The 14,207-nt window shown below is 39.2% G+C and overlaps 1 pseudogene; it reads right to left on the reverse strand.

The window, feature by feature from the left end:
- Positions 1 to 7,094: 7,094 nt before the first annotated feature.
- Positions 7,095 to 7,241, reverse strand: LOC144563752 (U1 spliceosomal RNA; annotated as a pseudogene).
- Between the last annotated feature and the right edge of the window lie 6,966 nt (positions 7,242 to 14,207).

Here is a 14,207-nt window from a genome sequence, read left to right on the forward strand (position 1 = left end):
GCTGTCATTTTTTTTTCATAAGATATTAATCTTTACGTACAGAAGTATTTATTCCTAAGAACGAAAGTATTTATCCCTAAGCATGAAAGTATTTAGGGGACCATGCACGTTTTTTTCATGGAGGGTGGGGGGAATCTTAAATCACATGGGGGACCATGCACGTTTTTAGAGGTGGAGTTTTTTTATCTCATTTCAATCTCGTCCACATTTCTCACGATCTATGAGAAATTTTGCGAATCTAAAATCACGAACATTTTCTACGTAATTTTCTCTTTCAAATGAGATCCATGATGATATACTTTCGGACAAGTCGTTACAGAGTATTTATCCCTCATCGTGCAAGTATTTATACCTATACTTGAAAGTATTTTTTTGCATATAATACTTATAATACTTGATATTAATACTTTCATATGTCAGTATAAATACTTTGTTAGTTTGTAATAATCTAGAAGTCAATAATACGATAAATTATCATAAAGCTTTGTTCATGAATTGAATGTTTATTTATATATCATTTTGTTGCCTTGAGTATTATTGAATTTATGGATCATTTCGAGTTCATGACTGAAATTGTGAAACTCCATAATATAGATGATATATACTCTTAAAAAGTCACTGACCAAGGTAATTAGCAGGAACACTAATTACCGCGATAAGGTTAGTATGTGGATTAAAAGATGGTTAAGTTTTACAAACCACCTGACACGAGATGTCATTTTAATCACATAGATACATGTTCTAGGAACATGGTATTTGACAGACCTCGAATGAAACATTAAATAGAATTGTGTTCGTGTCATTTATGTTTTCATTCAGTGTCACGTTCTACAGTATGAGGTATTTATCGTTCCCACTGAGAAATATGTATGTGTGATTGTTATCCACCGCTGTCCGTAAAAAGCAGTCATAACGGTAGCTTTTCCATATGTATAGCTTAGCTGAGGAAGTGATAGTTTACCAAGAATACTATTTGTCCCTTGATAGAGTAAGATTATCTGCTAGCGGTATAATTACAAGAGTAATTATATTTGATAATCTGCTCAAGATCAAGAAAAGATTCAGTTAGCAAGGATGACACACATCTACCTTGAAACTGATCTGATAGCTATGAGACAGAAGAACAGACACAAGTAAATTGTTTACTGGATCGTGATATTGTACAGTACAGCATCATCTGTGTAATTGGATGGTCATGATGTGTTGCCAGATGCCACCCATGATTATAGAAGTTAAAACAGTTTTAACTCTATTTACCAACATAACACATATCTTATTGGGTCACACCATATAGGAGTTAATCGGAGAATCTTATTGTGATTGATTATAAATTGGTTATGATCAATAGTAAGATGGTTATAATTAATTATACGTGTTATAATTAAATTATAAATGTTATGTAAAAATAACAAGCAAAAACATTGGTTAATTTATAAACGTGTGTGACACGTTGTATAAAAGTTAACCGGTTAATTTATAAATGTGCAAGACACGTTGTATAAATTACCGAAATAACAAACCGCAAGAAAAATATATATATAATTGTTCAGAATAATTATACGAATATTATTTGTGTTCGGGCCGAGGGCATTCGGGTCTTTTCAGATTCGTCCTTATCCGCATGACATGTCATTGATCCTATCCAGATGACATGTCATCAATCCTATCCACAAGGGCAAAATGGTCATTTCACACCTATGCCACCTTGCATGTGTAGAAACATGGAGAAGAGTGTGGAAGGGTGTGGAAGGGGTATTTTGGTCATTTCACATATAAAAGGATGAGGTGTCAATGACATACCTTGTAAATAGGCCGAACTTGGAGGGCATTTTGGTCTTTTGCAACCGACCCTAAACACTATAAATAGGGGTGGAGGGGTAGAGAGAAAATTCACTAATTCACTCATACCGGTTTCGTGTCGAAACGGATCGGTATTTTCTCTCTTTCTCGGTTTCTCTCCCAAATAGTGTTTCGGTTGAGAAAAGAAAGTTATACGTAGTAGACGTATAATCTTGCGGGTTGTTGTGGAGTATATTTACGGGATCGATGAATAGTGTTTTACCGAATTTAGCGGTATGTCAGTTTTGCATATTGATGAAACTGAGCAACCGAAAATTCGTGTTTACGGGTTTTCGTCTTTTTCCCGTGAATAGTGTTTTTGCAGAATTCTGCGATTTACGATATTTCTGGCAGAAGAAATAAACCGCTCTCCGGTTAGTCCTGGTGGATAACCGATAGAGGTATCACACGTGTGATACTCCGAGTCGATTCCTTCCCTGGTGAGGCTCTACTCGCTCGGTCTGCATTCCAACTGTGATTTGGAAACAAGGTATAAATATGTTATATTAATCTATTTAATTTGTAAGTAGATTAAAGTTTTAGAAATCAATCATGGAGTAGATCTGTAAAATGATTAAATTGGGTTTTGATACCAAAGGAATACTGAAGGTGGACCGCATTGGAAAGTTTCCTGACATACCCCGTTTAATCCTGAGCTTAAGTTGGCTGTAGAAATTTTTGTTCTACGGTCATTCCTCACCTTAAGCCTAAAACGGGTTTCCGGTTAGCACCGCGTGAAACCCCAACATACTTATAATACATGATATTAATACTTTCATATGTCAGTATTGTAACATCATGAAAAAATTAAGTAATTATTATTTATTTACAAGACATTTTCATAATATAATAAAGATTATAGTTTTTGTTAGAAGCAGAAATTAAATAATAAAATTACCATTTATGTTTTAATTCTTAAAGCTTGAATTTGCCCGTACAAGTTTCTAGATTTAATTACTTCATTTCCTAAAGTATAAATTTGATAGAGTTAGTTTCTATTTATACTTTATTTCCAAATTATGAACAAAAATTATTGAAACGCGTCCCATGATCCCTAAATTCCCGCCCCCTCCCTAACCGACCTTCCAATCCATTGGTATATATTAACTCCCTGCCGTATAGATCATTTTGATTCATAACTATCCCCTTTTAATTATTCCCAGCCATAACTCCCTCCCCCATCTATTCTGATTCACATCACCAAATTCAAATGATTTTATTAAATGCATATAAATTCGCTCTCTCTTCTTTTTCTGTTTGGATCCGACTCTCTCTATTTTTGATAAATAGAGATATATCGAAGAAATATTTTGTTGATGTTTGATATCAATTATTAAATGCCCGATTTGAACTCTCTAATTCGAACTTCGACTACGTCGCAGCGATTCTAAACTGTTGTTGCAAACCGAATGAAATTCTGAATATCTCGCTACCAGGTAACCGGACTTCTCTATAACTGTGTTTTCGTTTTGTATGGTTGATTTGAATATTAGTATTGCATATTGAATTATGATGACATATTTAACGGGATAGCGGGTCTGAGGTTGGAATTTGATATGTGATTGTAGCCTCTCATTGTTGGATGAATTTCCCAGTGGGGTTGGCGGCCTTCCAATGTTGGATGGATTTCCCATTGGATTGGCGGATTAAAGGAATTGTGTTATGAGAATGTGGGAATCGCCTGTGACAGGGATTACACGTGTGTGAATATGATGTGACTTATTTTATGGATAACCTAGACTGACGTGTTATTGCTGGTTAAATATGCGTGCATAATTTGATGTGTATTTGTGTGGATTAATCCGGCCTATTTGAATAGTTGTTAAATTAAGCCAATTGTAGAGAAGTGCGTCGTTAAATAACCGGTTACTGAGCTTTGTAGCTGACTCCGTTTTGTTATTTTGTTTTCTTTTTTGTTGGCGATGTAGGTTGACGGGCCAAGGAAAAGTGTGAAGATGCTTATATAATCACGCTCCGGATGGTAAAAATCTGGGGTGTGACAAGTGATGTGAATTATTACAATACAAGTAATAAATCCTAGTTGATACTCAATTCGGCTGCAAGTGTACAACCTTGTCAAGTAGTACTTAGGGATCGTCTCCACAGGGACAACTTGGAATATCAAAATCTAACATAACAATTTAATTTAGTAAAAGAAAGTAAAAAGAAATTTGTTTGTTCAAAGGTTGGTTTGATTGTGATTAAGTTGAATTAAACTAAGTCTTTAAAGCAAAATCTGATTTTTATCAAGTATGAGAAATTAGGGTTTCTTAGGGTTCCTATCCACTAATGTCACGACTAATTGATTTATAAATTTATGTTCTTATGTTTATGAAGGCACAGTTTGGTGTTGTAGGTACAAAGTGATATTTCTATATTAATACCATATTTAAATTAGAATAAACGTCACCTCTCAGTACTTGGCTACTCTAATCTAAAGTCATTAAGTTCTTACTGTCCCAATTAATCTTGAAAACTATCTTTCACCTCTCGGTACTTGGCACAATTTTCTAAACTATTAGGTAAAGCCCGTATAAGACAAGCATCACCTCTCGGTACCTAACCTATCAAATACCCTATTCCTTATGGTCTGGACCTAATATTCAATTTCTCAATTGCAAATACCAAATCCTAGGGTTTCATGTGATTTCGATTAAGTCTTCACAATCAATTAAAATAAAGAATAGATCATAACAAAGAACAAGAATATATAAAATAAAACCAACTAAATCATAACAAAAGTTTCAAGTACAGCCCTAATCAATCCTAGAAAATCCCTTAGCCAATCATGGCTAAGATACAAATCAAATCAAAAGAATAAAAGAGTTCCAAAGGAAAGAAAATAATAAAACCGGTTGATCAATGATGATCTCTTCTTCCTTCTTCTCTCTTCTAGCTTTTCCTTGCTCTTCCTTATTCAAAATCAGAAATTAACTCTCTAAAAACGTACTCCATATGTTCTACAGGTTCCTATTTATACCCCACTCAAAAACCCAGAAATAACCAACCAAAAATAACAAATTCGGGCTCTGAACCGACCTAATTGCGGGTCGCAATGCATGGTGGAAGTTAACAATCTGCAGCGAAGAATTCTGAAGGTCATTGCGGGACGCAACCACCCCATTACGGGCTGCAATGCATGTGCTGAAATTGTCTGTGGAGTTCTTGGTTCTGGCTTCTTGGTTGCGGTCCGCAATGGGTCTCTTCCGTGCCGCAATGGCTGTGGCAGAAGCTCCATTCTTCGTGCTAACTCGCCCGTTTTGCTTCGTTAAGCTCCAAAAACTTGATTACCTGTAGAACAAACATAACTAGGGCAGTAACTTGAACTTTTGGACATTTCTAACCTAATTAAACCTAATCTAATCAAAACTCGGCTTATTTTTCATACCCAACCCTAGGTTTCAACATATATAATTTTGGCTTATCAACAAGTATAAATACTTATAATACTTGATATTAATACTTTTATATGTCAGTAACTGTCATATGTAAAAAATATTTGCAAGTATAGTTATAAATACTTGCACAATGAGGGATAAATACTTATAATACTTGATAGTAATACTTTCATATGTCAGTATAAATACTTATAATACATGATATTAATACTTTCATATGTCAGTATAAATACTTATAATACTTGATATTAATACTTTCATATGTCAGTAACTGTCATATATAAAAAATATTTGCAAGTATAGTTATAAATACTTGCACAATGAGGAATAAATACATGTGTAACAACGTGCCCGAAAGTATGTCATCATGAATCTCATTTGAAAGAGAAAATTATATAGAAGACGTTCGTGGTTTTAGATTCGCAAAATTCATCATAGATCATTAGAAATATGGATGAGATTGAAATGCGATAAAAACTAATTTGGAGAGAGAGAGAGTGGGCGGATGGTGCGGGATGGAATGGAGGGGAGTAATATAATTGTTCTTTAAAATATTGAGAGCACAATGAAACTTTTTACCATTGTACCACATTTGCCCTTAATTAATATTTTTATTATTTTTCTTTGTTCTAAACTTAATCATTATTGTAAATTATTTAATAAGAGTAATGAAATAGTTGTTCGATTTAGGTCTTTTTTAAGGGAAATAAATAAATTGGTATGGACAAACTTTATCTTCTAAAGCTTACATTCATATAGTGTTGAATGTAGATCAAAACTTTTCATAACAAACAAATTGTAATGCATCATGTTAACAAATTGAAAATTAAGTTGAATCAAATCAATAACTGAATCTATATTAAATAAAGAACATACTTAACTAGCATTATAAAATATTTTCAAAAATATCAAATATTATTCAAATTAGAATGCTAAATTTGTAGATGTAATTTTAATTTCTTAAATATCACATAGTTATTTTCTTTTATGATATTCGAATTTAGAAATACAATTTTGCAATAATATGTAGACTACAAATCCACTCATGGATAAAAAAAAATCAATGAATAAATATTTCGTGTGTCATTTTCCTTCTATTATACTCCAACATTATAAAATACTTATCAAGAGAACTACATGTAACAATTTGCGATCTCATGCATATAATTTTTTTTTATCAGCATAATTCATTCATGACGTAACATAATTAATCAATTTTTAAACTTTCATTTTTTTTAAAAGATAAAATACCATTATCAAATAAATCATAATCCTCTGTAGGTTAAGATACAACCAAAATGATTTTTTTTTATATATTAGAGTAATTAAGGCCTACATCCATTTGATAATTTGAAAAAGAAAAATCATTTTGATATTTGAGTCAATTTGAAATTCAATTAATTATTGTCATAAAACATAATTACATTGTTATTTTTTTATGAAATATCTTTCAAATTGGTCATAATGTAATACATGTGATATTTAAGAAATAAAAAATTAATCCACAAAATTGGTTTTCTAATTTCTACACCATATATAAAAATGGAAGCCATAGAAGATAAAATTTGTCAATACCAATTTATTTTATTTCCTAAAAAGAGGTCTAAATCAGTTAGCTACTATATTCATCTTATTAAACAGTTTACAAGAATGATAAGTTCAAAACAAAGAAAAAAATAAAGAAAGCATTAATTAGAGGCAAATGTGGTATAATGATTAAAAATAACTGTGCTCTCAATATTTGAAAAACCCTTAGAATAGCGCTACCCTACACAGAAAGGCATTTAACGCAGTATAAGTTAACACTTATTATATGATACGATGATAATATTTTATTAAATTAAAGAAGTGGCAGGGGCCGCAAGAATGCTCAAAAACAAATTACGACGTCCACTGTACCACTTGGGCAAATGGTAGACCAGAGCTCCCATAAAGTGCAATGTGAGCCCCAGATTCAGGTCATGAGTCTTCTTGATCGCTCATTGAGCCCGTCCAGGTAAGTACCTTCTATGTTGCATCCTTTGCTTTTTTTAGAGGGCTATCTCCTTATTAATCATTTTAATGCGCTCGTGTGGGATTAATCAAACGGGAGTGCTAAAAACGGACAACGTGCCTCTTAGTCTAATGAGCAGGCTGTGAGATTTCTTGTTTTGGATCTTGAATTTTAGCATTATGAAAAATTAATTGGAGGTGATTAGATAAGAGATAGTTCAAATCATATAAAATTATTTTAAAAGCGCTTAGCTTAGTTGTACCTCTGTAACAATATCATATTATGTTCCCTCAAGCAATTAATTGCTAATTACCTGGGAGGACCACTAATTCTTGGGAGATCGTCTAATATTTGAAATTTTTTACAACTGACATTGATATTGCTATATCCGACCTATTGTTTTGACCAATTTCGGTACCAAAACATGAATCTTGAGCCATTAAATAACATCTATTATAATGATTATGCGTAGAATTGGTACTGCTGTGCTTTCATTCTTATCTTGCAGGAAAATTGGTGAAATCAAGCAAATTACTGAAGTTAAGAGACCTTGATGCGACCCTCATCAGGATTGACGCGAGGCGCATCAACCACTCAGAGCCGCACCAGCAGGTCGCAGCACCACTGCATGCGAGGCGCATTCATCACACTCTGATGCGGGTCGCTTCAGTGGTGATGCGGGTCGCATCGCGAGCTTCCAGAGCAGACAGCAAAGGCCCAATAAGGGCCCAGAATTGAAGCAAATGTTTTGAAAAGTCTATAAATAGCCCGCCTCGGTCACCAGAGGGGGAGTTCCGAAATTTGAAGATTCAAAGCCTCAAGAATTGGAGTGTTGATCAAGAAAGAGAGAAAGGAGGGAAGATCCTTGCAAGATTGCTTCAATTGGTTCTATCATGATCCTATCTCTTCTCTCTTCTTTTATGATGTTGTTTGAGTAGATCCTTCTTTGTTTCTAGGGTTGATGTAGTCTAAAGCTTTGATTGTGTGTATTTCACTTGAATTTGAGTTGTTCTTGTGATCAATTGATTGTGTATCTTTCTTTTAAAGCTTGATTGAGATTGTGTGATTGCATTTTGTTGACTATTGTTGAATGAATCTTTCATCTCTTCTAATATCTTGATCTAGATCTTTCTTGCAATTTAATCAAGCACTTGAGGTAGATTAGAAATCTGAAAAGATAGATCAATTGAACCGAAAGGTGAGATTTTCATTTATTGAGAGATAGTGGATACCTTTAGCAAACCGATCAATTGACTTAGATTGAATACAAATAAACGAGAGTTGAAAGTTGTAGATCTACGAAGGTGAAATTGCAATTCCCTACTAGGTTACTGGTGCTAATAAACGAGAGTTGAGGCTCAGGAATCGTGGGTAGGGTCAGTAGAACCTTGCACAATCGAATAACTCAGAAACAGGTGAAATGCTGCATTCACTCGATGGCCATGCGAGTCGCATGGGAGACCATGCGGGTCGCATCACTAGGGTCGCATCAGAGATGATGCGAGTCGAGTGAAGGTCCAGAGAGGCAAAGCTGAGGATGAAATATGAAACCCTGGAAACATCCTTTAAACTTGACTGAAACAAACATTTACTTTCTTTTGCAATCTTTTGTTATTGAATTGAGAAATTGAAACGAATTCAAACCAAACCTTTCACACTTCTAGTACTTAACTCGGATTTGTAGAAATTTAGAATCGAATTAAACCGTCCCTGAGGATCGATACCTTATTATGCTATACGGATAGGGTTGTGCACTTGCAACCTTAGACGAGAGTAGATTCAAGGTTTAAACTGGTACAACTTGTTGTACCTGAGACTTTGTAGCATACCTTTGTAAGCGAACAAGTTTTTGGCGCCGTTGCCGGGGACGGCTATCAATTCCTTTCTAGATTTTTGCTTTTCTTAGTTAATCTAGATTTTAATTTGTATCTTTTCTTTTTCTTTACTTCCTTATCACTAAAAACTGGCTTTCATTCCCCCTCCTGCAGGTAAATACAAGTTGACTTACCAACTGAGGAGCAGAGGACCGCTTTTTGACGACACTCCTCCTGACGACACTGTTCCTGCTCAGTTATCAGCTGACGCGACCAGCATCGAAGTTGACGCGACCCGAGTCACATTCGACGCGACCCGCATCACTTCTAAAGCGACTCGCGTCACAGAAACAATGTCAGAACATCCGAGCAGGGAGGACAGGGATGCAGAAGCCAGAAACAGAGAAAGAGAAGATCTGACCGATCAGTCTGACGACGACATGGATGTCTTCATGCCAAGGACCTTGCGTGAGTTCAACGTACCAAGAGCCGGAGATGTCCGAGGCGCGATCAGACTACCAAGGATTCCCGGTCAACAACCGAACTTCAATCCGGGGGTAGTCAACATGGTGCAACAGAACACCTTCCATGGACTCGACCACGAAGACCCGCACTCCCATCTCCAAACATTCCTCGAGTGCATCACGACCATCAAAACTAACGGTGAGAATGCTGATTACACCAAGCTTGCTCTATTTCCTTTCACTCTCAGGGACAAGGCAAAGAAATGGTTAGGATCTTTACCTAGGGACTCAGTTCTGACTTGGAGGGAATTATCCAAACTGTTTCTGACCAGATTTTTCCCTCATAAACGAACTGCCAAGGTAAGACATGACCTGACCAGCTTTAGTCAAATTTTTGATGAACCCCTGAATGAGGCATGGGAAAGGTTTAGAGAACTGCAGTACTCTTGTCCACACCATGGTATACCGAACTGGCTCTTGATCCAAACGTTTTATGACGGCTTGAACGAGAGCACTCGTGCTTACGTCGACGCTGTTGCGGGAGGCGCGCTGATGTCAAGGGAGCCTTTAGAGGCTATGAACTTGATAGACAGCATGGCGCAGAACCAGCAGTGGTCCGGCCGTGACAACTCACGACGAAGAGGAGGCCAAGGTGGTAGCCAAGGAGGTGGCAAGTACGAGGTGGATCACATCACGGCTCTCACCGCCAAGATGGACGCCATGCAGAGAGCGATGGACAAGCTGAGCGTGAAGGCAGTCGAACAGCAGCCGCAAGCATGTGTCATGTGCGGTGATGAGAGACACGCTTACGAGCAATGTCCATTGGTGCAGGCTGATGAGGAGATCGAGCAGGTCAACTCCATCAACAACGAACCTTCCTTCTTCTCAAAACCTCCCTTCAACCGATCCTATTCCAAGGATCCAATGGAACAACAAAATTGGAATAGGAATCAAAACAATCCTGCACCATTCCACAATCCTCCCAGACCACCCTTCAACAACCCTTCATCTAGCAACAACTGGAACAATTCTTCTGGAGGGAGCAACAACAGAAACTTCTACCAAAACGCTTCATTCCCCAATCAGAACAGCCGAGCATCTCAAGCTGGTCCTTCCAAACCTTATGTGCCTCCCTATGCGACCAACTTCACACACGAGCAAGGAAAAATGAACCAAATTATGTGGGAACAAATGCAGTCCATGTCGACTCAAATAGCCACTCAGAACAAATTGCTTGAGCAGTTGAGTCACATAGTCGCCTCGAGCCAACCCCAACCTGGGAAGCTACCTGCACAACCAGAACCAAACCCCAGAGGAGAGGCGAAGGCAATTACTTTGCGAAGTGGAACCCAGTACAAGGAACCAGTCAACCCAACAGAGCAAACTTCATCTGATGCGACCCGCATCCAGCTCTGAAGACCCTCCTGTTCATGAAGGAGCTAGTCGACCCGCAATGCCAAGTGAAGAGACTTTGGATGCGACCCGCATCCCAGACGCGCGACCCGCATCAGACAAGCCTGAGGCTCAGAACAAAGGAAAAGCCGAGAAGCCACCTCCGTACAGACCACCTGTACCCTTCCCTCGAAGATTGGCTGAGACCAAATTGAATGCACAGTTCGCTAACTTCGTTGAGGTTATCAAAGGATTGCACATCACAATTCCATTCACCGAAGCCCTAACCCAGATGCCCACTTACGCCAAGTTTTTGAAGGATATTCTATCCAACAAACGAAGCTTGGGGGGGGCCGAAACGGTGAAACTGACGGAGCAGTGCAGTGCCATTTTGAACAGCGAGCTTCCTCCCAAACTGGATGACCCGGGTAAGTTCTCTATTCCTTGCATTATAGGGAAAGCGACAATCAAGAGAGCTCTTTGTGATTTGGGAGCGAGTGTGAGCCTCATGCCTCGCACGATCTTTGAGAAATTGGGAGTGGGGGAGCTTAAACCAACTCGGATGTCACTTCAGCTGGCTGACTCCTCAGTAAGACTTCCACTTGGCATAATTGAAGATGTGCCAGTTCAGGTCGGCAAGTACTACGTGCCTGTTGACTTTGTAGTCATGGAAATGGAAGAGGATAAGGAAGTCCCGATCATTCTTGGACGACCTTTCCTTCGAACCGCAGGTGCAATCATTGACGTGTTCCAAGGAACGCTGACCTTGAACTTTGGAGGAGAGAAGGTGCGATTCCAGATTGACCGAGCAATGAAGTACCCGTCCACCGCCGAGTCCTGTTTCCGCATCGATGCGACCGAAGAATGTCTAACGGACTTGGCAGAAGGATACTTCATTGAACAAATTCAGGAGGGAATGCAAGCACACGCTGATTTCTTGTCTGAGATACAAGTTGAAACTGCTCGATTGGGAGAGATGTTTGAAGCAGATGTGAAAACAGCTGAACTAAAAGAAGCAGGATGCGACCCGCAAGGACCTCAACGCGAGCCGCAGGGAGATGATGCGACCCGCATCAACACGCAGACAGAAGAAAAGGTCCCTGAGCTTAAGCCTCTTCCAGCCAATCTCAGATATGAATTCTTAGGCTCAGATCGATCCTTTCCAGTCATTGTGAACGCAGAGTTGAACCCTGATCAGACCTCCAAACTCTTGGAGAAACTGAAGCTTCACAAAGGGGCAATCGGGTATTCCATCAATGATCTGAAGGGAATCAGTCCATCCATTTGCTCGCACAGAATTTTCCTCGAAGACGATCACAAACCCTCAATTGAACACCAGAGACGGCTCAACCCAAACCTTCGAGAGGTGGTGAAGAAAGAGATTTTCAAGCTTCTCGACGCAGGTATCATTTACCCAATTTCCGACAGCCAATGGGTGAGTCCTGTCCATGTGGTGCCGAAGAAAGGTGGTACAACAGTGGTGAGGAACGAGAAGAACGAGTTAATCCAAACACGTGTGGTGAACGGTTATCGCATGTGTATTGATTACAGAAAACTCAATGCTGCCACCCGCAAGGATCACTTTTCTTTGCCATTTGTTGATCAACTCTTGGAAAGGCTTGCAAATCATTCATATTTTTGTTATCTGGACGGATACTCCGGGTTCTTCCAGATACCCATTCACCCACAGGACCAAGAAAAGACCACTTTCACTTGTCCCTATGGTACGTACGCGTACCGTAGGATGCCTTTCGGTCTGTGCAATGCGCCTGCAACCTTCCAGAGAGCAATGATGGCCATCTTTTCTGATTTCATTGAGCACGAGGTGGAGATTTTCATGGACGACTTCTCCGTGTACGGTTCAAGTTTTGAGTCTTGTTTGACGAATCTTTGCAAGATTCTCCAGAGATGCGAGGAGGTCCATTTGATTTTAAACTGGGAGAAATGCCACTTCATGGTCCAAACTGGAATTGTTCTGGGACATGTAGTGACCTCCAGGGGAATCGAGGTGGATAAGGCGAAGATAGAGGTGATCGAGAAACTGGAGATTCCAACAAATGTCAAGGGCATACGGAGCTTTCTCGGGCACGCAGGATTCTACCGTCGCTTCATCAAGGACTTTTCCAAAATCGCGAAACCTTTGACCAATCTACTCGTTAAGGATTCTGACTTTGTTTTCACGGACGATTGTGTCAAGTCTTTCAGCAGATTGAAAGAAGCCCTTATCTCTGCGCCCATTTTGCAACCACCTGACTGGTCTCTCCCCTTCGAGATCATGTGTGATGCTAGTGATTACGCTGTCGGAGCAGTTCTAGGGCAGAGGAAAGACAAGAAGCCATGTGCGATTTACTATGCCAGCAAAGTGCTAGACCCAGCTCAGATGAATTACACGACCACCGAGAAAGAACTCCTGGCGATTGTCTTCGCTCTCGACAAGTTTCGGTCGTATTTGGTGGGATCCAAAATCATCGTCTACACAGATCATGCCGCACTCAGGTATTTGTTGAGCAAACAGGATGCTAAACCGCGATTGATCAGGTGGATTCTTCTTCTGCAGGAATTTGATCTTGAAATCAGGGATAAGAAGGGCATCGAAAACACGGTGGCAGACCATCTCTCTAGACTTCGTTTGGATGGAGGAAGCTCTGCTCATCTACCAATCAGCGATTCTTTCCCTGACGAACAACTTTTGTCCATCTCTGCACTGAACACCATCAATGCGACCAGCATCCAGGGTCATTCGACCCGCACAAGCCTTCAATCAGACCCTTGGTATGCAGACATTGCCAACTTCTTAGCTTCTGAGATCACCCCTGCCACCATGACGTACCAGCAACGAAAGAAGCTCAAATCAGATTCAAGGCACTACTTTTGGGATGAGCCTTTTCTTTTTAAGGTAGGAATTGATGGTATACTCAGGCGTTGCGTACCAAATGAAGAGACGCGTTCTATCCTTGAGCACTGCCACTCGTCAGCATACGGAGGTCATGCTTCATTCTCCAAGACAGCTGCCAAGGTCCTGCAATCTGGTTTCTATTGGCCTACTCTTTTCAGAGACGCGCGGACTTTAGTTGCAGCTTGTGACAAGTGCCAAAGGACAGGGAACATTTCCAAACGCAACGAGATGCCTCTCAATTCCATCCTAGAGGTAGAGCTCTTCGACGTATGGGGGATTGATTTCATGGGACCGTTTCCACCATCTCACGGTTATGAGTACATTTTGGTTGCAGTGGATTACGTGTCCAAGTGGGTCGAAGCAATTCCATGTCGACACGCTGACTCAAATGCAGTGAAACGCATGTTCACT

This window comes from Carex rostrata, chromosome 12 (assembly GCF_964058835.1).
Source record: "Carex rostrata chromosome 12, lpCarRost1.2, whole genome shotgun sequence".
Taxonomy (NCBI): Eukaryota; Viridiplantae; Streptophyta; class Magnoliopsida; order Poales; family Cyperaceae; genus Carex; species Carex rostrata.